This window comes from Hyaena hyaena, unplaced genomic scaffold (genome assembly GCF_003009895.1).
Source record: "Hyaena hyaena isolate Hyena2069 unplaced genomic scaffold, ASM300989v1 scaffold_25, whole genome shotgun sequence".
Taxonomy (NCBI): domain Eukaryota; kingdom Metazoa; phylum Chordata; class Mammalia; order Carnivora; family Hyaenidae; genus Hyaena; species Hyaena hyaena.
Genome location: NW_024080657.1, coordinates 3,411,750 through 3,436,857, shown reverse-complemented (window position 1 = coordinate 3,436,857; position 25,108 = coordinate 3,411,750).

Sequence of the window (25,108 nt, the reverse complement as noted above, 5' to 3'; positions counted from 1 at the left end):
AGCGGTAGAATTAACCCTTGCCATCATTATGGATGGTGTCTTTTGGGGTTTTTTTCACTTTGCATTTGTGTGGCTACGCCGCGTAAGGTCTTTTCTTGTGAAGCAATAAATGGTGGAGATTATCTGTCCAGCACCCACAGAAAATCAGCTCCCAACGTGAGGGCATAGCTAGTGCCAAAATCATGAATTCTTATTAAGACTCCATTTTAAAAAATGATGGGAAGGACCAAATTGTGAGAGTTGGCTAAGGCAAAGAGGAAGAAGGGAGACCAGATTAGAATAGATCCAGAGCAAGAATTGTTTTGACCAAATCTGCTAAAGAGTAAGCAATATCGTCTTTTAACAAAAATATTTTGTATGACATTAACACGGTCTTCTTTGTTACCGCGTTTTTCCACTGCTATCACTCTTTGAAATAAATTGAGAGAAGATAAAGGATATGCTTAATACAGGGAAGTCTTCTGGCTGCAAACTGCAAGAAGGCGGCGACTCTTTCAGGATCCTGGGATGTCTGCGCTGGAGACCTGAAAGAGCATATAATTCAAGCATTTTAGGTTTGAACTCATCAGTACATAGTCCTCATTTATTATGGCTGTGCTGAGACTGTATTTTGGCTTCATCAGAAAGAGAAATGCTATTGGCTAGCAATGTCAGCTACAGGCATAGAAGCTGTGAGTGATAGCACGCATGGTCTATATGAGCCACCTCTGAGTCAGTCCAGACCCGTCCTTGTACAGATGTGGAAGCCAAGGCCCAAAGACTGCTGAATAACCTGTCCCAACTCTCGCAAGAGAGAAGTCCTGACAGGAGCCTCGTCTCCTAGTCATAAAGTGACAGGTCTGGAACTGGATCCCAGACGTTCTCATGCCCAGTGCTGCACCTTTTCCATTCTGTATTTCTACTAAATATCCTGTTGTTGTTTTTTCTTGTAAAAACACATTGCCGATTTTATATGAATCAACAGGGGGAAAAAAATACAGCCAAACTTTGCTATAAAGCAAAGCGCATCTGTAGGAGCTAATCTTAAAATGAAAAAGCTGAAAATTATATCCCGCTCTACACACCCCCCCACTTTGAAAATGGGGAGTGGGGGCAGATAAAGGACAAAAGTCATCTCTATAGTCTGCAATAGAAGGTATTGATTTGGCAGGGCCAAGAGCATGTCAATGTTATATATGGCAGCAGACCGGGTTGGTGCGCAGCAGATAGTATTGTTCAATAGTAATAAATAATAATTATGTACAGGCATTGTCTCCCTGATGCTCCATTCCCCTGCCTTCACTAATAATCAGAATCTGGTCCTTCCAGAGACCACCCTTCACTCTGATTCTAACAAGGCTGTAATTCATCCTCGGCCCATGGAAAGTACATACATCTCTTCTAAATGTGCCTTCCACGGTGGCACATAAGGTGATCATAAGTTTAATTAAAGGTCATGACAGCCTCCTGGCCTCTCAGGATGAAGCCCTCATCATTCTCATTGTTCCTAGCAAGCTGCCTTGAAGCTGGGTGACTGGCGTGTCTCAGGATGAGAGCCCATGCCTTCCATGTCTGTGTTCTGCTTCCATATCTCACCAGGAGAAAAAGACTCTTCACAGGCTTTCTACATGGACTTTGGGTCGAGGCTTAAGTCACCATCCAGATTTCACGTTTTCAGCAAAGGACAGCCATTCCACGTTCTCTCAAAAATTTTAACATAATGTTAAGAGCCCAAGTAGGACTAAATGGGGACATTTCAGCCCAAACTCCTCAGGATGGCCCAGCACTCAGGTGATGAACACCCAGTTACTGCAACCCCCCCTGAAAAATGAGGACTCCTGAGTTTCAAAAGTATTATCAAATATAGCACACCTGCAATAGAGCACAGTTTGATCAGATGCATGCCTAAAATCTCAGACGTCCTCATAAATGCACCCTTTCATATGGAGAAAAATCTTTTTGTGTCAGATGGCCCAGCTTCGAGTCCCATCCATGTTTCTGCTTGATTTATGAATTACAAGTCATTTCTTTTTTCTCACCTGAAAATGGGGCTAAAAACAGTTACCTCCCAAGATTGGTAAGAGTGAAATAAGAGCACTACATGTAAGGAACGTATAACTATGTCTTACAGAAAAATGCTGACTGATTTTTCATGATTGGGATTACGTGTACACTGTATTAACATTCATTAATTAACATTAACATTAATAGGACTGGGGATTGCTATAAACAAAGTGTCATCGCGAGGTTGCAAAATGTGCCAACGGTTCACCAGAATGCAAACTTGGAGATGAGACTTTTATATTGTCCGTATTCCTAGCTCGTACACAAACTTGAAGTGACACAAACTAAAATCCGGGTGAATGTACGGTCGGCACATGGAGACGTGGCCTCTGCCAGTGTGAAGATGCTTTTCCTGAGGAGATACCAGCTTTCACACAAGGAAGGTGCAGGCCTATGCCCAGACTTCAAAATGACCACCCACCCCAAAAAGAAAAGCCTTGCGTGTGTGAGGCTAAGCTATGGAGTGTGCAGGAGCCCGAGCCTGGGGTACTGAGGGGGGGGGCGGGGGGCAAGGAGGAGAGCGAGAGCAGGAGGAGACGGAGAGTCAGCAGATCAATAGAACCACTTTAGGATAATGGCTGCAGCGCCCGGGAGGACCAGGGCAGGACAGCGTGCAGCTCCATCACTGCCAGGAAAGGCCATTTGCAGGAACAAAGGGCTCCATCCGTCCTGTCAGACTCGAGACCTCGCTCAGCAACCACAACGGCAGGATGCCCCTCAGTGTGCCAGACCAGCTGCCGGCCCCCTGCTGGCTGTGTCCCGTGCCAGCCTCAGAGCTCTTTTCTAGAAGAACATGGAACATGGAATGGGGGATGTGCTGAGTTTCGGGGAACAGAGCAGGGAGGGAGGGGTCCACAGCCACAGAGTTGTAGTGGAGGGTAGGATTCATGGGTGTATAGACACAGGGAAGGGAGCTCCCACTTTAGCCAACGGCCTCCAACTCCTCCCAAGGCAACCTTTGGACAGAGCTACTATTCAAAAGTGGAAAAACTGACTGGTTTGTTCTTTAGTCTTTGTTCCTTCCCCAAGTCCCTCTGTAGACGATGTGCCAGAAAGGAAAACCAGCTCCATCCGGCATGGGAAAAGGAGAAAGGGCAAAGCCAAGGGCCGGGAGCTCCATGTGTTTCAGGAAATGCCAACAGCGCAGTAAAGCACCAACCTTTTAGGACAATCTCAACTACATAAATAGCTGACAGTTCTGGATCATGTGCCCTGAACCTGGCGTGGGAGTCTGGTATTGTCACGATCAGCACCATTTTATAAAATGAAGAAACAAAGCGTACAGGGTGATGTGATTTGTCTGAGGTCACACTGATTTGTAAGTGGCGCAACTGGGGCTCAAAATGAATCTCAAGTCCATCCAACATGGTTGCTTGTGCTGCAAGCCATCCCCCTATCCCAGTTATCGTGGGCTTGGGCTCTTGGCACATCCCACAGTAATACTCACTGTGTTCATTCCCTCCTAAAATGTGACCGATTCATATGTCTTCTTCTATTAGTCAGGGCTTTCCAGAAAAACAGAACCATAGGATATACAGAGATATGTAAAAAGAGATTTATTCTGAGGGATTGGCTCACATTAGAGAGGCTCAGAAGTCTGACGGGCTGCTGTCTGCAAGCTAGAAGGACCAGGAGAGCCAATGGTGTAACTTCAGTTTCAAATCCACTGCCTGAGAAGCAGAGGAGCCAATGATGGAGGTTCTGGTATGAGTCCTAAGGCTCAAGAAACAGCTGTACCAACATCCAAGGGCAGGAGAAGATGGATGTCCAAGGTCAAGCAGAGAACAAATTTGCTTTTCCTCTGCCTTTTTGTTCTATTCAAGCCCTTAAAAGATCAGAGGACACCCACCCACATTGAAGGCTTCTTCTTACCTCTGTCTACCAGTTCAAAGGCCTAATAGCTTCCAGAAACACCCTCCCAGACACACCCAGAAATGTTTTACCAGGTATTTAGGCATCCCTTAGCCCAGTAAAGTTGACACATAAAATTAAGTCATCATATTTCCCAAAAGCTCTACTGGAGTGAACTTCATGGTGGTAACTTCTGAAGCTTGTCATACTGATTTCTGGAAAAGATGTCATTGATCTAAAGGTAAAGGACTGTATTGGTGGAATTCATGACCTGGGCCCAGGCATGCAGGGGAGATGATGTGGACTAGTAAACATGAATGCTAATCTTGTGAGGTGTTGATGAAGCGTCTGCCATATGCTGAGTACCTTACATCAAGTTTCACAATTAACCTTCACAGCAATCTCTATGAGGTGGCTACTCTTATACAGATGAGAAAACAGTTTTGTACCCTTAAGTTGCAGAAAATCTTTCAGCTGAGGAGAACTGTTGCCAAGATTAGAATATCAAGACAGCCTCACTTCAAGAGACTATGCCCTTAGCATGGAGGAGGGCACTTGTGGGGATGAGCACTGGGTGTTATATGGAAACCAACTTGACAATAAACTATTAAAAAAGAGAGAGAGAGAGAGAGAGAGAGAGACTATGCCCTTAGCTACTATATCTTATCACCTATTATAGATCAATGCATTTCTCCTCTTGGGCATGAGTGTACCTGGCAGGTACATATTGTAATGAAAGGAAGGAAGGAAGGAAGGAAGGAAGGAAGGAAGGAAGGAAGGAAGGAAGGAAGGAAGGAAGGAAGGAAAGAAGGAAGGAAGGAAGGAAGGAAGGAAGGAAGGAAGGAAGGAAGGAAGGAAGGAAGGAAGGAACTGGATTATCTCAAAAGCAAGAGACCAGGAAGTCTCTCCTCCATGTGAAATTCTGTAGTGTTGCTTTGGCCAGTGGAATAGAGGACCAGCCTTTCAATACTTTTCCTCAAGAAAACTTTTATTGAATGAGACATGTTCTGAGAACTGACTGCATAGTGGAAATTAAAGTAAGGGCTGAGGCAAGATAAACCAGAAAGATCTAGAATCTGTCTTCAGAGGGTTTCCAATCCAGTGGGAAGGCATATTAAGAAATCCTTGTAATACAAATATAATACTATAGATGTATACAGAGTGTTATGAGAATACACAGATTTTCACCAACTGACTCTATCCGTGGGAGTAAGGGGAGTCTTTATGGAGGAAGTGACAAAATCCCTTAGTCTGATATGTGAGTTGGAGTTTCCCAACAAAGAGATCAGGGGAAAGGCATTTTTGGGGAAAAAAAATGAAATGTATACAGGATTTTGAAATGCAGAGATTTCCTTCTCCTGCTTAGGATGTCAAAAAACAAAGAGAGGATTGCTCCCACTTGACACATTAGAAAAAGCTGGATACCCTACAAACTCATAATTTTTCTTGAGTCCACCAAACATCTCGGATCACAGAGACATCAACAAATGTGAAATTTCAGTACAGACAGATGCCTCCAAGGAAAGACAAAGCACACACACTGGTTTGCCTGGAACAACATGTGGGAGGAGAAGAGGGCTGAACAGGGAGGTAGCTTTCAGCTCAAGCCTGAGAGAGAACTAGCCTAGGAATGTAGACACCCAGTACACACGAGCAGTGTGCAAAAGGGTGGTTTACACTCCATAGGATCTCTTCCACAAGCCTCACTGGCTGTTGACGAGTAAGAAGGGGCACAAACAGGGAAGCCCCAGGAAGGAAGGAAATACCACTGTCAGAAAGAAAAGAAATCCTACCCAGATCTTTCACTTGTATTACTTTCCTAGGGCTGTTATAACCAATGGCCACAGATTAGGTACCTAAGCAACAGAAATTTTTCTTCTCACTGGAGGCTGAAAGTCCAAGATCAAGGTGTCATCAGGGTTAGTGTTCAGGCCTTTCTCCTTGGCTTGTAAATGATCATCTCCTCCCTCTGCCTTCACATCATCTTCCTTATGTGTCTCTCTTTGTGCAAATTCCCTCCTTTTATAAGGACATACTGCATTGAATTCATTTTAATGGACTCATTTTAACTGGATTACTTCTGTTAATATCCTATCTCAAAATAAAGTCACATTCTGAAGTACTGGAGGTTAGGACTTCAATATATGAATTTTGGGAAGGACAGAATTCAACCCCCATAAATCAAGAGACTTATGCCAATAAGGAAGGGCAAAAGTTGTTATTCAGATGATTTTTTTTAAAAAAGCCACATACTAGAATACTTGCAAAACACTATCTAATAGAGAACTTGTATCTAGAATATATAAAGAACTCTCAAAACTCAATGATAAGAAAGCAGTTTAAAAAATTTTTTTAACATTTATTCATTTTTTAGAGGCAGAGAGAGACACACAGAATCCAAAGTAGGCTCCAGGCTCTGAGCTGTCATCACAGAACCCAATGCAGAGCTTGAACCCACAAACAGCGAGATCATGACCTGAGCCAAATTCAGACACTCAACCAACTGAGCCACCCAGGAGCCCCACAAGCAACCTGATTGTCAAAAAAGTGCAAAATATTTGAACATATATTTTACAAAAGATGATACAGAAATGGCAAATAAGGATACCCAAGGATGCTCAATGTCATTAGTTATTAGGAAGGTGCAACTTAAAACCACAATAAGATACTGTGCCTACTAGATTGGGATGGGGGAGGGGAGACAATATCAAATTCTAGTAATGCTGTTACTAGAACTTAAATTTTGGTGATAGGAATTTAAAATGGTAGAGCCTCTCTGGAAAACAGTTGGATATTTTCTTGTAAAACTCAATGATATGCTTACCTCGCAGCTCAGAAATCTCCATCTTGACTACACAAGTGAGATGGAAGCATGTTTTTGCACAAACCCCTGAAAGGAATATGTGTCTAGTGGCTTTATTCATCATCACCACCAAAAATCCAACTACCCTTCAATGGGTGAACAGATAAACAAGCTATAACACATCCATAAAATGGAACTCTACTCAGCAATAAAATGAATCAACTACCCATAACACGCAGCAGCACAAATAAGGCTCAAATGCATCATACTAAATAAAAGAAGCCTGATTCAAAAACTACAGAGAAGTCTGGAAATTTCTGAACTAAAGGGACAGAAAACAGATTTGTAGTTGTCATGGGCATAAGGCAGGGAAGGCGTTGAATGCCAGGAGCATCCGGATATTTTTCTGCATGAGGAAATTGCTCTTTATCTTGATTGTGGCAGTGGTTACATGATGGTTTGCACTATAAAAAGTGAATTTTACTGCATGTGAATTATATCCCAATTAACAAATACTCTAAAAAAGAAAAGAAATACAGAGATAAATGTGCGTGGATTATAGCATTGAAGCGTCAGACATTCCGAGTGGTGCATATGTTAGGAACTGGGAAGGAGAAAAAGGTGGGAAGGATGTGGACTGGGAATGCCCTTCCTAAACTTGTCCCTTATCCCCAATAAGGACAGTTCTCAGTTATAACACTTTGAAAGGATTGGGATTAATTAATATGCATTTGGGGAGAATGGTTTCACAGTAATTTGATTATAAGGACTGTTAAATATCTGAAATTCTACAAGTTTCCAACTTAACAGAACAACAACTATAAAATCGGTAGTAGATGGTATATAGAACAAAATTAGGCATATATTTTTATGCATAAAGTTCTATGTTTAAAAAAAACCCACTTTATAATTATATTAGTCATTCATAACTAGTGTTCTTATATACAGACACCAAATTTGATTGTCTTCTTTACATCTCTTTTCTGCTTCAGAATCCTTCAAACAGACCTTTAGCAACTTAGCTCAGTGAGTTGATGATATATGTATTCATTATGAACATGGTTATTATATTTGAAGATCTGATCATATCTCTCTATTGCCATGGTGTTGATCATTCACTTCCCCATATCATCTGTAAGAGATTCTATTATATGCATATTGACACACCATGCTCAATGTCAAATTTTCTAACATTTCCTTCATTTCTCTGTTAGTATTAATCTCTGTGTTCTTGATTTATTTCTTGGGTTTAGCTTCTGCTTAGCTAATTCAATTTTCCATGCTGTCAATTCTACTTGTTAATGCTTCCAGTGATTATTTTGATTGTTTCATACACTTTTCGTTCTCTTCCACTCTGTTTTCCTTCAATCTCTTCTTGCTTAATAGAAGTGATATCTCAATTTCTATCTTAGGGAATGAGTCATAGCACACTTCCATAATCCAGAATGTCGTGTCTTGAATTTAAATTTTATTTTAAGCTCAAATTTCTTCTGAGCACCCAATCATTTGGAGCCCAGGGGACCTACGTTCCAATGTTAGTTCTGCCTTTCACTAGCTGTGAGGATTTGGGGAAGGTAAACCCTTTGCATTTTAATTCTGTTTTAGTAGATGTTGATGCCTCAACCCCCATTATTCCCTCTGGCCACCAGAGTTCCTAGCTTCATACATCAAGTGCCTATGTCTGTCATCTTCTCTGTGGGCCACAGTAGCATACTCTGTCACACTCTGGCTCTGTGCAGAAGTGTGTGGTGGGGTGGGACACCCCAGAGCTGGCTTCAACTCATGGCAGATGGGAGGAAGTCATCTGGAGTGGGATACTTCTGAGATATGTTCTACACAGTTTTTCAGAAGATTGTCAGCAGAGTCTACCTTCCTTGTCTTCCTTTCTCCATGTTCGCACTGTGCCTTCTGGAATCCTCTTCCAAATAAACTATCTGCACCAAAGCTTTTGCTTCAGGATCTTGGCATAACCTAAATCAAGCCATGCATCTGCCTCCTTACCTACCCTTTGAGGCTCCTCTATTTGGCTGCATAAAAATAATTTTTCTTCCTTGATATGTCCATCTTTCCATAGAACTCCAGATGCCACATTCTATTGTGTGGTATTTGAGCAGTCCATTCCAAAAGACTTGCTAACCATCTATGAGACTAGATGGTGAGACCCTGAAATCCATAGCCTAAGAATTAAGCTCTGCCCAGCTTATCCAATGGCAGGAAGGAGTAGGTGGTAGGCTCATAATCAGATAAGTCTTTTCCCTTAGAGAACTCCCTCTTCTCTCTTTTCCCAAAATTAAATATGCTTCTGTAAATCTCTTTAGAATTCCAGATAGATGACACTCCTCTCCCTTTAAAAACTGAGAATCAGAATACCTACAAGTTGTACCATCCCAAAAAGAACCCCTTTTTGTCTTTGTTTGTTTGTTTTTTGCCTTGATGAGAATCACACATGACAATCTATGTGAGTATACGTGTTGTGCACTGAATGACAGCGACAGGAATGAAAAACTTGAGCTGAAAGTCTCCTACTTTCTTTCTCTGCTCCCACAACAGGGAAACTGGGTTAAGAAGGTGCAAATTAATGTCTCCAGGGTACAACAATGAAAGGGTTTGTGAAATATCCCATATATTCCTCTGGATCTGAGGAGTCAAGATTTCCTCTGGACAGAGTAGTCCTGGGATTCAGTTCCTGTCTTGATATATTTTCTCCCAAAAGGAACTTTTCTTCCCCAGATTCTGGGGAATTCCTGGGATTCCTAGTGGGTAGCTGCAGAGACTTATGGATCCAACAGTGCCAGCCCCAGCCTTCTTACTCCTATAGTGGAGGGTGAGGGAGAGTGATGGTGCCCTCATCCCAGCTTGATCTTGTTTTTTGGTAAAGATGTATTCAAATAAAAACTATCCTAGAATAAATGCAAACTCAACCCTGTTCCATCAATTAGTTCCAGAAATGTAGCAGTAATATTGCCCAAAGATTTCTGTTGGTTACCGGTAATTGCCCTAGAGTTTACACTGTTTTGCATATGTACTCACTGCAGGAATCACTTTTTATCCTTTTTTCTCTCTCTTAAGGTAGCCCTTTACCTTTCACACTTACGTGTCCACTCTGGATCAGACGTTGTGTTGTATGCTCTAAGACAATTATCTGATTTAATCCTTCCTCACAACAACTCTGAGGAGTAAATGTCTTTTCTCCCACTCTAACAGATGCAAAACAGAGACTCTAAAGTTAAAGTAACAGAGTTCAAATCTATATTTAATTCCTCTTGCTGCAAAGTTCATTCCTTGTATGCTACGCCATGTTCTTTTGTTGTACTAAGACTCCAGGTCTGCTTTAAAGAGTTCATTGCACATTATCCTTTACTGGCAGGGCCCTGACTAAATCCCACATTTCCAACTCCTCACTTGGTCAGTCTCAAACTTGGCTTCTCTTGACCCATAAGATGGAAGTAAGAGAAAGAAATTTGGTGAGCCATGACAGTCGGACATTTGAGAGTACATAGCTGCTCTAGGATTCCTTCTGTGACTTCCAGGCCCTATGATAACCCCTGCATTCACTGGCTCAGCACTGGAATATGGAAACATCAAATGGGATAGAAAAAATAAAATACTTTCGCTCATGCTCTTTTCCATCTGGTTTCCTTCTTCTACTTTGTAGGTTGTTCTGTTGATTGGTCTGTAAAGAAAATGAACCAAAATATTCTTGAAAAATTATGTCTCCTGGGCCAGATCTGGATAGGCCAACCAGGTAAGAGTCATGTCACAAATGTCAACAGCAATTCCTTCTTTCGTGTTCCAAAAGACAAATTTTCAAAGCCGTCAGCCACGATCTGTTTATTACTAGGGAGGTTCCCAAATGATGTTAGCAAGTACCCATCACTTGTTACTTAACACTTATTACCTATCACCCTTTTCTTAAAAAAGCTGGAGTATCAGTGGTGTTTATCCCAGGGGCTGTGACTAAACTCTAAAAATAATTATCATTTTCTTTTCATGTCTTTGGGTGCTAGTATATATTTTTTGGATATAAGGTACAAATTTGTCTTTGCTTTCTTAAGGAGGCTATGGCAGAGGCTGCTAAGAATCTAGCAAATCAATTTCCCTTTCTTCTTAGGCACACAGGTAGATTATATCCCTAGCCTTCCTTTCAGTTAGATGCAGCCATGAAACTGAGTTCCATGGAATTTGGGCAAGTGATGCACACCTCTTCAGCCTCACCTATAACACTTCTATGAAATTTCCCATTTGAATATGAATATTCCCTCATCTTGTGAGTGAATGTCCATATTGCAGTGTACTCTTGGTGTCCACATCTTAAAGATAAACAACAACAACAACAACAACAACAACAAATCTATGGCATGTTGGGATGCTGAGTAACTGGCTTCATTTCCTCCACCAGCAGAACTTGGTGTGGATAGGAATTGTACACGTAACTTGGGAGACTACTGACAGTTTATCAGTTACGGTGGTCTGCATCATTGTAACTATTGAAATTGTACCTTCATGTCCACCTGGTGTCCTCCTTCTTTGCATGCCTTGTCCACATTTCCCCTTTCTATAAAGAACACCGGTCCTGTAGGACTAGGGCCTATCCTAAGACCTCATATTCACCTGATTACCTATGTAAAAACTTTATCTCCAAATAACGTCACATTCTTAGCTACTGAGGGCTAGGACTTCAACATATGAAGTTTAGGAGAACGCAGTTTAACCATGGCACTAGCCTAATCTCAAGGTCACACAGCTAGTAGGCATTAGAGGCAAGAGTGAAACTCGAGACTGTGATTCCAGAGCCCTCATTTGTAATCATTTCACTGATTTGATTCCTTGGTAAATGAAGTAAGTAAATATATACACAGGTAGAGCAACGAAATTACTAAAGAAAAATTAACTAAAGCTCTGTTTTTATGACATGACAACAGAAACCTCTTCTCCTCGTACCTTGCAAAGCACAAGAGAGACACTCTCGAACTCTGACCTTGGGATTGGTCTGGTGAATGACATAAAGTACAGATGTAAGCATGATCATCCCTGGTGCACAGCTGCCTTTCAAAGTTTCCCAGTCAAGAAGTTTGACTTTTCTGTCTTGCTTGCAAATAACACAGTATGTTCAGGGCCTCAACTTGGAAAGTTTCCATGTGTCAATGACTTTCTTGGACCTTCCTTCATCTAATCAGAAGGCATGCCTGGCCATTTCAGATGGGCCTGGTGCAATGCTAAAGATAGTGTCCCTTTGTTGCCCCCCTTTTTTTCCTGGGACAGCAAGCCAGGCTTCTTGGGGCTGGGAGTGGAATGGCAGTGGGGGGAAGGGGGATAGGGATGGAGGGGAGCAAGGTGGGGAACGAGCTGGCTAGGTCAAACAGCATGGTTGCATTTTCTCCCTGACTCTTGAAGGCTGAGATTTGTGGATAACATAAAAGGTTACAGCCCCTCTTTGGAAGCCACAAATAACCCTGCTTGGGCCCTGACAGCTCAGCAGCCCTTGGCGTGCCATTACACATTTCTGCCTGGGATTCCAGCAGTGCATTCGAGCAGCTGGCCCCAAAGTGCAGTCTCCACAGAGCGTGTCATAGGAGCTCCGGGTCGCTGGGGAGCTGTTCCCTCCTATGACTCAGTGCCCAGAGACAGAGCTCAATCTAATGAAATTACATACTTTCTGGAGTGATTAATAAACATGGTCTATGTCTCCATATGGGAGGAATATTCTTAAGTGAAAGGAATGTGAGCTTGTGGGGGTGCACTCATGTACGGCTTTACCTCCATCTTTATGTAGCAATGGCTAAAACTCCAAGGCCTTGGCACAGAGAACCTAAGGAGTCTCTGTAAAATGTGAGGTAACACCCACCACCCCAACACACACACACACACACACACACGAGTGCATGTAAAACCAGGTGAAATCTGAATAGTTCTGAACTCAAGTTAATGGTATTACATCATGTTAATTTCCTGATTTGGACACTGTAGCGTGGTTACGTGCATTATCATTATTGGAGGAAGCTGGGCAAAGGACATACAGGATGCCTGCCCTCTTGTTGCAGCTTCTTGTGAGTCTTAAGCTACTTTAAAAAGTGAGAAAAGGCAATTACAAGGGCAACACCAACAGAAACATGAACATTTAAATACTCTACTTACTGGGCATCATCCCTCATTCATAGAAGTCATGGTACGAAACATTTATTAAAGCATTATAATAATTTCCAAGTCTTTAGTTGATTTTGAGAAATATCTTGCATGGTCTTTTTTTGGATGTGGGTCTCCAGCTAATGATGTCCCTCTCTGAGCCATGATTTGACATAAACAGTGGTATAAAAAGTGTCCACTGATACCCCCATGTAGATGAGCATCATTATGTTGTTGATGTCCCAGCAGTTCGATGCATCCAGAAGGCAGCTGAATGGGGCCCAGCCCCAGATGTCAGCACTTTCCACATGCCTGCCATTTGACAGCTTGCAATACTGCCAATCTGGGTCAATCTGGACGCCCCCATAGGCTGCTGTCACACTGGTCCACTCAGGAGCCAGTGGCTTTGCCCACCATCCAAGCCCACTCCATCTTCAGGAGTTTCATGGCTACTGTTATCATGGCATCATTAAATGCTTTTGAGTCATTAAATAGGAAATTCTCTTTACCAGAATGCTGTTATTACACATGATATAGAAGCCATGCTAAACTAATAATTACATTCAAAGTTTTCTAATTCTTATAACACTATCTGAGATATTCTTTTATTCAACATCTTTATAATCATTTAAATCATTCTGTGTCAGAAAGCCGATTTAACTGTACATTGGAACATCCTATGATAATTAACTTGAATGAATGAGTGCATATAGAAATAATATAAATTAATCATACAGTTTCTCACAGTTACTATAATATACTTATTAACTAAAAAGAAAGTATTTCATGATTTTACCAACTGGTGCATTTAAATAAGTCCACAGCAGCTGAATATCAGCTCTGTTTGAACTCAGTGCATAGTTTTGAAGGCTGGTGAGCTCTCAGCCACAAGAATCATTTATGAGGAAAATGTCCAGACACTTTTAAAGTGTTGTTATGGGGAGAATTTGAAAACACAGACCTGTTTTCATAAATGTCTGTTAAATCCATGAATCAATAAATAAATGAACTAATGAGTGCTTAAGAATACCTCGAGATTCTTCTGACCATGCAGAGCCATACATGTGACAGATAAGACTCCTGTGGCATTTTCATTTCAGTAAGCTAAGGAGAAAAGAAAAAAGAGGAATTAAGATACTTTCAGATATTCATAAAAGCTATGAAGGAAAATAGAGCAAACAGAATAAGAGAATGGCAGATTGTTCTAAATAAAAACTTTCAGGTTATTTGTGTCTTTGTTTTAAGCAAATGTATCAAACTACATAACTCCAAAAATATGTGATCTTGGATGTTAGCCGCTCTGACAGGTGTGAGGTGGTATCTCATTGTGGTTTCGATTTGCATTGCTCTGATGATGAGAGATGTTGAGCATCTTTTCATGAGTCTGTTGGCCATCTGCATGGTCTTCTTTGGAAAATGTCTATTCAGGGCCTCTGCCCGTTTTCTTAATCAAATTATTTGTTTTCCTGGTGTTGAATTATATAAGTTCTTTATACATTTTGGACATAAAATGAAAAACACGAAAAATAGCAAGTGTTAGTAAGGGTGTGGAGAAAAAAGAATTCTTATGCACTGTTGGTAGGAGTGCAAATAGGTGGTTAGGAAAACAGTATGGAGATTCCTCAAAAAAATTAAAAGTAGAATTACCACACAATCCAGTAATTCCACACTGGGCATTTACCCAAAGAAAAGGAAGACACAAATTCAAAAAGGTATATGCACCCTTGTGTTTATTGCAGCATTATTTTTAATAGCCAGGGTAAAGAAGCAAGGTAAAGAATCCAAGTGTCCATTGATAGATAACTGGATAAAGCCATAAAAAAGAATGAGATCTTGCCATTTGTGACAACATGGGTGGACCTAGAGGAGATAATGCTAAATGAAATAAGTCTATCAGAGAAAGACAAATACCATATGATATCACTCATATATGGAATTTAAGAAACAAAACAAATGAACAAACAAAGAAATAAGAGACTAACAAGCAAGCAAACAAACAAAACCAGACTTAAATTCAGAGAACAAACTGATGATTCCCAGAGAGGAGGTGGGTGGGGGGAACAATTAAATAGAAAAGGGGATTAAGAGTATATGTATCTTGTTGAGCACTGAGTAACGTATAAATTATTGAATCATTATGTTGTACACTTGAAACCAATGTAACACTCTATGTTAATTACTCTCCAGTTGTTGTTTTTTTTAAATTGTGGTCTTATTCCCAACCCATGGGATGATCAAACCTTGCTTTCACTACTGTTTCTACTGTGAAACTAGTCTATGGAATTTTCTGTCAGCATATTGGGAAAACTCCTCTTACTCTCCTAAATGCCAGGGAGATTGTTCTCCTTGAGTTTGGATGAGTCTTATGAAAAAGACGATTGAGTCATGTGTGGTGTTAGATCATACTCCCTAGAAAACAGCCTGACACAAGGCTTATGTGCTCAGACTTTGCTAAGAGATCCAATGCCAGAACAGTGGGGTAATATTTTAATACACCGTCCACAGCATTATATGAACACACATCTGGCTGCTGGTTCATACAGTGTGTCCCTGAGCAGGCCATAAAGAATTGCCACCCTTTGGAATAGCCCATCAGAGAAAGAAAGGGACTGGCATTTATCTACTCTTCCTGTCTCCTCTCTAGTCAAGTTTTCCACATGGGACACTAACAGCTCATGCTTCAGAGTTGTGTGATCCAGCCCCTTGGGCATGGAGAAAATGAGCCCCTGTGTTCAATGATGGGGAACCACATCCCTACTAGGAAGTAGAGGGAGGAGCCATAGCCTCCCTGGCGCTGGCTGTTGATCCTAGGCTCTCTGTGGAAGCCATCTCAAAAACCCAGTCCCCATCATCAGGAAGGCCAAGGCCAATGACAATGCCAGGAATGACAGTAGCAGGTGGATCTTGCCATCCAGCAAGTGAAGTAGAGCTCTTGGCAGACAGAGCAGGCCCCGTGAATCTAAGGAAGCACATCTATCACGTGCCATATACTGATTACAATTTGTGATCAGAGAATTGGCTCTGGAGCTAGTTTCTAGAAAGGAGTCTCAGGAATGTGTTGAACGATGGAAGTCTTTTGTGATTGTTTTTAAGGGCAATGTTCTCATATATAGACAATTTCTATATGTTTATTGAAAACAACTCTCTCATTATTTTATATTCCCTTCCTCTATCTCTAAAGCTTCTCTGTACAACCCAACTTTTATTGAAACCTGTTTAAAATTATAGAAGAAAGGGTGAACTGGACCTTCACACGTGCCATTGATCTTACACTGTTTAAGAGGGTGTGGTGAAATGTTCAGTCGAATCCACTTCGACATTCAGAAGCCAATCTGGTATTGTTGGCGTATGTTTCCATTGAATTCAGTGAGCACAGACGCCTTTGATTTCTACCCAAACTTTCAAGAAAAAAATAAAACCTGAGACTCAGAACACAAAGACAAAAATCTAGATACCATTATTGGTAATTGGGTGCTTCTGAACACTGAAGTTTTTTAACACCTGACATTGAGCATATGTGAGGTAAGCAGTAAATGAAAACTGTCTGATTCTATTTTTATTTTATTTAATTTACAATACTGTCTATTTTTAAAATGTTTTTAGTGTTTTATCTACTTGAGAGAGAGAGAGAGAATGTTAGCAAGGGAGGGCAGAGGGAGACACAGATTCCAAAGAAGGCTGCAGGCTCAGAGCCTGATACAGGGCTCGGAACCATGAACTGTGAGATCATGACCTGAGCCAAAGTCAGAGGCTTAACCACCTGAGCCACCCAGGTGCCCCTATAATACTTCTATTTTTAAACCTCTATCAGCTGTAAAGCTCTGTGAGGGTTAATTTTCTGTATCAGGAATGCCAGAATAGCTGGTAAAACATATTTATGGATGTGTCTGTGAGGAAGTTTCAGGAAGAGAGTAGCATTTGAATTGGTGAACCTAGTAAGCAGGTGGCTCTCTCCACTGTGGTGGGCAACCCCCATTCCCTTGAGGGTGCAAATAAAACAAAAAGGTGGAAAAAGGAGAATTCTCTCTCTCTCTCTCTCTCTCTCTCTCTCTATCTGCTTGAGGTGAGATAGCCTCCATTTTCCGCCCTTGGACTTGAGCACACCTGCGTTCTCAACTTTTCAGATTCAGATCAAGACTTAACACCATCAGGCTCCTGATTCTCAGACCTTTGGACTTCGACTGAATTATTCACTATTGGCTTTCCTGGTTCTCCAGCTTGTAGGCAGCAGATCATGGGACTTCTTGGCTTTCATAACCCCATGAGCCAATTCCTAGAATTCTCCTCTTATACACACACATACACACACACACACACACACACACACACACACACTGTTGGTTCTGTTTCTCTGGAGAATGCTGACTGATACAAGCTCATAACCACTTTCACATAAAACACAGTGATGCCAATCCCTGTCTTGAACACCTAGCCTGATGACTGCCCAGCCAAGGCTGGAAGGACCCTTGCCTAACAAGCTCGTAGTCCTCTCCCATCCCATTCCATCTGAATTATCTCTCAGCCTCTTATTTACCCTACTGCTATCACCCATGTGCTCCCTGGCTTCTTCCCAGCCTTGGCCCCACTGGCTTGCTCTACCACGCGAACCATTCCTACATGTCCACAAACATGTCAGTTATGCCGAAGCACAAGCCTCCTATTTCTAATGGCAGTTCTCAACCATCAGTGTTCGTTTAAGCCACCAATGGATATTTTTAAAAACGCTGATTTCCAGGCTGCACCCAGTACTAAATCAAAATCTCCAGGGATAGGACCAAGACACTTTGTTTTTATTTTTCAAACCACCATAGATGATTCTGTAGAGCAGACATGGTGGTGAGTCTCTGAGTTAGAGCATGAGATTTGTTTCCCTTCGTGCAGGCCCCACCGTGGCTTCAGCCTTCTTCTCTTCCGCCCTGCCTCTCCTTGCCCTGCCATCCACCTGCTGTTCTGGGCACCAACTTTCCTCCGTGATGATCACTCCCAAGCTCCCGTTTCTATCCAGTTCACTTGATGCCTTAACCTTAGAATTGGTTGCATCATAACAGCTAGAATCTCAGAATTAGATAGCACCCAGGAGATTCCCTAATCTTCCCATCCTCTCAACTGGAATGTTTTTATAGCCTCCGCACCCGAGGTTTTTCATCTGGGGTCTAAAAACTTCAGTGGAAAATATTACACCTTCAATTTTTCTATTCTATTATCTTCATTTTCCTTCTATTATAACTACAAGCCATAATTACAGTTGTATTAGTAGTACCTTGGACTTGATCACTAATAGATATCACGGGTAGTTCATATCAATTAGTTACCACAGCTGTGTTAACATCTTATGTATTCTCCTTATGGTCTCAAAATGATAGTTATTTGACCTCCTGCTAGATATGGTTATTTAATGTTAATAACGAAGCACACACAATACTGCATTTCAAATACCTTAAGTATTTTGGTCTCTTTCAAGATAAATGTTTTTCCCTGTAAATCGATTTCTTTTACTTCACAGATTTAAGAACAGCAATTCTCCACAATGAGATATCACTATACACACACCAAAATGGCAGAAATTAAAAATATCGACAACACCAAATGTTAACAAGCATGTGGAGTGTTATAAATCTCCTGTATTACTGGTGAGGGTATAAAATGGTACAACCATTGGGGAATGTTTAGTGGCTTCTTATAAAGTTAAATTTCACCCGCCCTATGCCCCATAGTCTCCTCCCAGGTATGGAAGCTTGATAAATGAAATGTATGTCGACAAGAGGATTATATAGTATGTCCATTGCAGCTGTCCCCATAATCATTAAAACACAAACAAAAACAACCTGGAAAGAACCCAGCTGTCCATCAATAGAAGAGTCATGAACAGTCCATGGATTGTTCACACAGTAGAGCATCCCTTGGGAATAACAGTAATAATAAATGAATAAATAATAAATAATTAATCTCAAAAACATACTGAGTGAAGGAAGACTTACCCCAAAGAATACATATTATATGTTCCATTTATACTAAGCTCGAGAACAGGCAAAACTAATCTGTGGTAGAGAAAAAAAAAAATCAGAATGGTGGTTGCCCTTAGTGGTGTGGAGGTGGGACTGGCTGGGAAGGAACATGGACATGGCTTCTTTCACTGAGCGTAGCTTTCAAGACTCGCCCTTGCCAGTGTTTCTATTCTTTTTGTTGTTGAGCAGTTCTACTTGTATGATTGTACCACTTGATTTTTTATCAAGTCTTCTACTGATAGACACCTCAGCTATTATGCTATGGGCCACTGTGGAAAGCTATTATCAAAGTCTTGTATAGGAGAGCCTGGGTGGCTCTGTTGGTTGAGTGGGCATCTTCACCTCAGGTCATGGTCTCTTGGTTCATGAGTTCCAGTCCTGCATTGAGCTCTGAGTTGATGGGACTCTCTCTCTCTCTCTCTCCCTCTCTTTCTCTCTCTCCTCTCTCTCTGCTCCTCCCCCACTTGTATTCTCTCCCTCAAAATAAATAAATGAACTTAAAAAAATTCTTGTATATAGGTTTTGGGCACCTGGAGATCCTCACCTTTTGAAGATGATTTGGTTGCTTTCCTTCCTGATTAGGCTGTCTGCTTGCACATCCTCAGGACCATTATCTTTCAGAGGCTCGACCTCTGCACCACTGCGTTGTGTCTTTAGAAGTAGATGAGCATGTGCTGCTGATAAAGTCATTAGATAAGTGAGTGGAACAATTCAAAACAGCTCATCCTCGGCCTCCACTGCTTCCGACTAGAGCCCATACGATGAGTTGCTGGTACCTGCTTGTCTTTCCCAAATCCTTTTCTACATGCACTTCATTATTTAAACTTTGGGTGTCTCAAGCCTGCCCTATTTAAAGTTCTTCTTTTGTTTCAGCTACCTGAATGCAAGTCTGCTTTTAGGAAATGGTTCTTTTTTTTTTTTTTTTTTCACAAATAGTTTATTGTCAAATTAGTTTCCACATAACACTCAGTGCTCATCCCCACAAGTGTCCTCCTCCATGCCCATCCCCCCTCCCCCCCACATCCATCAGTCCTCAGTTTTTGTCAGCATTCAAGAGTCTCTCATGGTTTGCCTCTCTCCCTTTCCCCCACCATTTCCCCCCTTCTTCTCCCCCTTGTTCCTCCGTGTACCCCAATGTTCATAGCAGCATTCTCCACAATAGCTAAAACATGGAAAGAGCCTAAGTGTCCATCAACAGGAAATGGTTCTTAACTGGAACCCAGAGTCCATTCTCTGGTCACCCTCTAATGGAGCCTACTGTTGCCCTTACCTGACCTCTAGTGTTGTAATGCCGTATTACTCTTCCGGAATATCAGAACTGCCTGGTCCAACTGACCTCTATTAAACAGCCTAAATCTAGTGGTTGACATCTCAACAACATTATCATTCATTGACCTTCTGTCTAGTTTCTTGTGCCTAGCCTCCTAGTCAGGTCACTTCTATTAACTGTTGTCATAACCTCTCTAACATCTTAAAAATACTGATTGGGACCCTCATAAAAATTTTCCATGTGACCTCAGTGGTCACAAGTGACTTGACGAGGAAGGAGCAATATGGAGTGTCTCACGTTGTCTCTAAGCTTCTCAAAATTTCATTCTTCTGTTCTTACTTGAAACAAGTGTTTCACGCACACAAAAAGATAATTGCCTTCCTGAGAGCTCCCTTTTGAATGTCATCTCTGCTACCTTAAAATGATGTCTCCATCTCTAAGTTTTCTTAGGTTCCAAATTAAGAGTTTTCCTAGAAGGAGAGATGGTGAGTAGATGAAAGAGAAAATATGCTGACTGGATGCCTTCTACATGCTAGTTTCATGTTCCATTTATAGTAAATAGACTATATCAGGAGTTTTGTTTACTGCTAGTGACAAAGACTGGTAGTAAAGGCAACATATATGAGATTGAAGATCATGTCTCTTTCAGGTAGGCAATCTAGGATAGGTGTAACTACCCCATAGATTCATCAGAGATCCCAGACAGATTCTATCTTTATCCTCTACCATTTTAGCGTGCAGCCTCCAGTCTCCAAAATGGCTGCTGGGCTGCAGCTCTCACCATCTGCATTCCAGACAACAGAAAAGAAGCGCACCCCCACTGTGTCAGCTCTCTTTAAAAAGCTTCCACATCATCTTTTGGCTTATTCTCTTTAGGCGGTAATTAGTCACATGACCAGACCAGGATGACATTGGAAAATGTCAAGTTCTAGCTGGGCACTGTCATCCTAAGTGAAATTGGGATTTTTGTTTTGTTTCTGTTTTTTCCAAGGAAGAAGAGAAAATGGATATTGAGTGGGACATAGAAGTTTCTGTCAAAAGGCAGATTCCAGATTCCAGAATTAGGCCTGTTTTACACTAACATCAGGCTGCTTCTGCGTCTGATATGTTTTATACTTGTATCCTTAGAGAACTGCTAAATAATTTTCAGGGTGCTAATCACTGCCTTCTTTACACCACATCTTTGCCTTGCATCTCATTCGAGCATTGCAAATACCTGAACATGTTTCTTTCTTCCACACTTAAAGTCTACCAAAGGCTCCACTCATATTTTTATCCTTACAGAGCCTAGTCCATTGTTTTGTTAGGCATTTGATAATTGATAAATGATTGTAGATCTAAACCACATTTGTCCCTCTTTGTCCAGCACGGGCTTCAACCCCTTGGTGACAATTTACAGAAAAGAAACTGTTTTCATTTCTGCTACTCCAAAATTCACTTCTTCTGCCATTATTTAGGGTATGCTTTTATTTTCATAAAATAATTCCAACAGAAATACATGTGTGATGGTTTGTTGGCTGCCAACTGGAATGGGACCTTTGCCAGGCTTTGCACACCCATTTTGCTTTCAGAGTGTCAGTATAATGTTCCCTACCTTTCACAGCTACTCTTAAGAGACATTATCTCAACCAGCTCCAAAAGGTGTAGCACTTTACTGTTGTTACACTTGGGGGCAAAGGGAGAGAAGGCAGAAAGGCCTGTGGTTGTCTGACTAATGCCATTGCAGTGGATTATGAGCTGAAAGTGTTTATGTAGCTTTTTAGAACACAAACCTCACTCATAACATTATCTGAAGATGGCAAAAGGAAAATGTTAATGGCAGGAAACGCTAGATTTAGTAAAAATATTCTCTATGCTTTGGACCACATTATGGAAAGATATGTTTTATAACAACAATTTTACACTGGCTGTTTGCTGTCATCTGCAAAGTGGTATGAGTTTGTTTAGAAGTTAACTCTTACCAGGTTCCCAAAGGAAGATGATAGAAATGAGTTAGTGTACACTATAAGATAGATAGATAGATAGATAGATAGACAGATAGATAAGCATAGGCATAGAAAGATCAGTGATGAATGTTGCAGGAAGGCAGATACTCAAATCACAGTCTTCGCTTCATTTAGCCCCTGACCTCCAGGATGGTGAAGATACAGCTCTCCCAACTAAAGAACTTTCACAGGAGGGTATTCAAGATGGGGAGGCAGAGCCGAAACAATGCATATGATGAAAGAGTCAAGAGTTGAAGATACTGAATCTGGAAATACTGTGAACATGGTCACAAAGGAGAGGAGCAAGGTTTTGTTTTAAATAACTCAAGGGGTAAGACCAAAATCATGAAGGAAGGGAGTCTGTAGAAGATAGACCCCAGCTCATTAAAAGAAATGACTAAAACTCCATGCATCCTCAGAGCAGTCCACGTAATCTCAGTAGAAAGTGAGTTCCTTGTGGCTAGAGGAATTCAACCAGAAAGTGGATGTCTGTTTGGCAAGAAACATCAAACAAGACGCGTGAGCAAAGCCACTGCTGCTCTGGCCCCATCCCCCATGACTTCTTACCAGGTTGTTGCAAGAGTCTCCCAGCAAATCTCCCTGCTTTGACCTTGCTTTTCAACAAAAAGAAAAAAGTAAAACAAATCTACGGAACCTGAATGACCCTTCCAAGAGTGAATTATATCGTATCACTGCTCTGCTCAGAACTCTCCAATGAATTCTTGTCTCACCTTCTGTGAAGAGCACAGTCCATATAATGTTCTAAGGAATCTAAAATATGACCCTCCCCCTTCTGACTATCTCTCTGAATTCATCTTGTCACTCTCCTCCTACCTTATTCTGCTCCAAGCACACTGGCTACCCTGTTATTACTCAAATATATCAGGTATGCTCCTACCTCAGAGCCTCTGCACCTTCTCTTCCTCCTGCCTGGGATGTCCTCCCTCCAGATACCACCTTCTTGGCTAGATCCATCACCAATTACTGATCTCTTCCTATCTGTCACTTTTTCAGCAAAACTCTCACAGATTGCCCCTGTGCTTGTACCCCCATCCACTATCCCTGCTGTATTTTTCTTTCTAATAAAAAAGTTTATTTATTTATTTTGAGAGAGACAGAGATAGCACAAGCAGGAGAGGGGCAGAAAGAGGGGGAGACAGAGAATCCCAAGCAAGCCAGCGCAGAGCTCGATGCAAGTTTGAACGCACAAAACCATGAGTGCATGGCCTGAGCCTAAACCAAGAGTCAGATGCTTACCTGCTTTAGCCACCCAGGTGCCCACTGTTGTACTTTTCATGGCACTCCACACCATCTAACAGACCATATTTTTTTTACTTGCTAATTGTTCTCCTTCTGCCTCATGAATGTAAGTTCCGTGAGGGCAAGGGTCCATCTCCGTTTTGTTTACAAGTACCTGGAAGAGTGGCAATGCCTGGCATAAGATAGGTGCTTGGGAAATAAATGTTGAATGAATGAATGATGGCTCTCAAAGAGAGGATTCCTGACTTTGAGAAATGAGGCTGTAGACTCTGGGGAGTCACTGAATAGGTCTAAACAAGGTCATAATATTATGACTTTTGCATCTAAAATTATCTCTCCAACAGAATCAGGAAGGAAGGCTGGAGTTCCAAGCCATGCACATAAATGGAGTCCATAAAGAGGGCTAACTCATAGTCCAGGCAAGAAGCAATGAGGGAAAGAGTGGTGTGCTTGGAAAAGATATTTCTGGATTTAAAACTAGGCAGAGAAATTCCATATCGGATGCCTAGTTTATCTGTACAAAGCTATTCAGTTGCCTGAGAGCCCTTTCTCCGCTGGGCCCCAAACTTCATCACTACAAAGACACATGGTCAATGCTTTCCTTTCCAGTATTGTGAGAGGGGGCGAAAGAATGTTTTGCTTGGCTGTCATAGTCCCAAATCAGGACCAATAGAATCAAGCCCAACCAGAGCCCAGATCTAGTCCTGCTCCAGAACAGACCGGACATTTTGGTGTGTGAACAGACAGCCCAGATACCAACCCCCAGTTTCCATTACAAAAATAATAAAAGTTCGAGGGAAATGAGATTGGAAAACCGAAGTAAGTAGAAGACTCAAGACATCCTCCTATTTGTTTTTCTTCTGTTTCTAGGCCCTGAGCCAGGAGGGCCCTCTTCCCAGTGGTTGCTTGGTTACAGCCTGAGAGGTTCGCCAGGGTAACATCTGGAATAAAGGTGGATGGGCAAGGAGCCAGGGTCTGCTCAACTTGAGAGGGATCTGAGAAAGAAAGGAAAATAGAATTTTTTTGTCTAATTACTGCCCAACCTTGAGGACAAAGGAAGGAAATATTTGAGATAAACAGAAAATATGTTAAAAAGGTTTTCTTTTAAATGGTTATTACAACTCATTAACATAGCAAAGGAATAGAAGGCATGAGGGAATTCTGGAAATGGCAGCCATTTTAATTAGTTGTGTTTTAGAGTGGACATTTATTACCCATGACCCTGGGCAACGCTGGATTTTGTGTCATTTAGTATTATTTTTGAGTGCAGCCTGGTTTAGAGCAGAAGGCACTACATGAAAATACCTAATAATAAATACCTAATAATAATAATGGTCATATTAATAACAAATATTTATTAGTTGCTTACCATGTTCCACTCTATATGCATTATCTCATTGAATCCTTGTCACCCTTTAAATAAGACCGAGTCTTATAGATGATAGAAAATTTCCTACTGAACAGCTCTTCATAATTATTATAATCATTCCTATCATTATAATTTAAGACCACCCAGATGTTAATTATAATAGGACACCTGAGAGTAGATATAGGACACTCCTCAAAAAAAAAAAAATCCAAGCTAAATATTTTTGTTCAGGCAGAAATGATCACATGATTAAACCCTGGAAGCAAATAGTATAAACAAGAGAGCCACAATTGGAATAGAAGCTCATAAGAGCAGGGCACAAGACTGCTCTGTTTATGACTGTACCTGCAGTATAATAGAGCACAGACACTGGCACCTAGTGCTAGCTCAATACGTTTT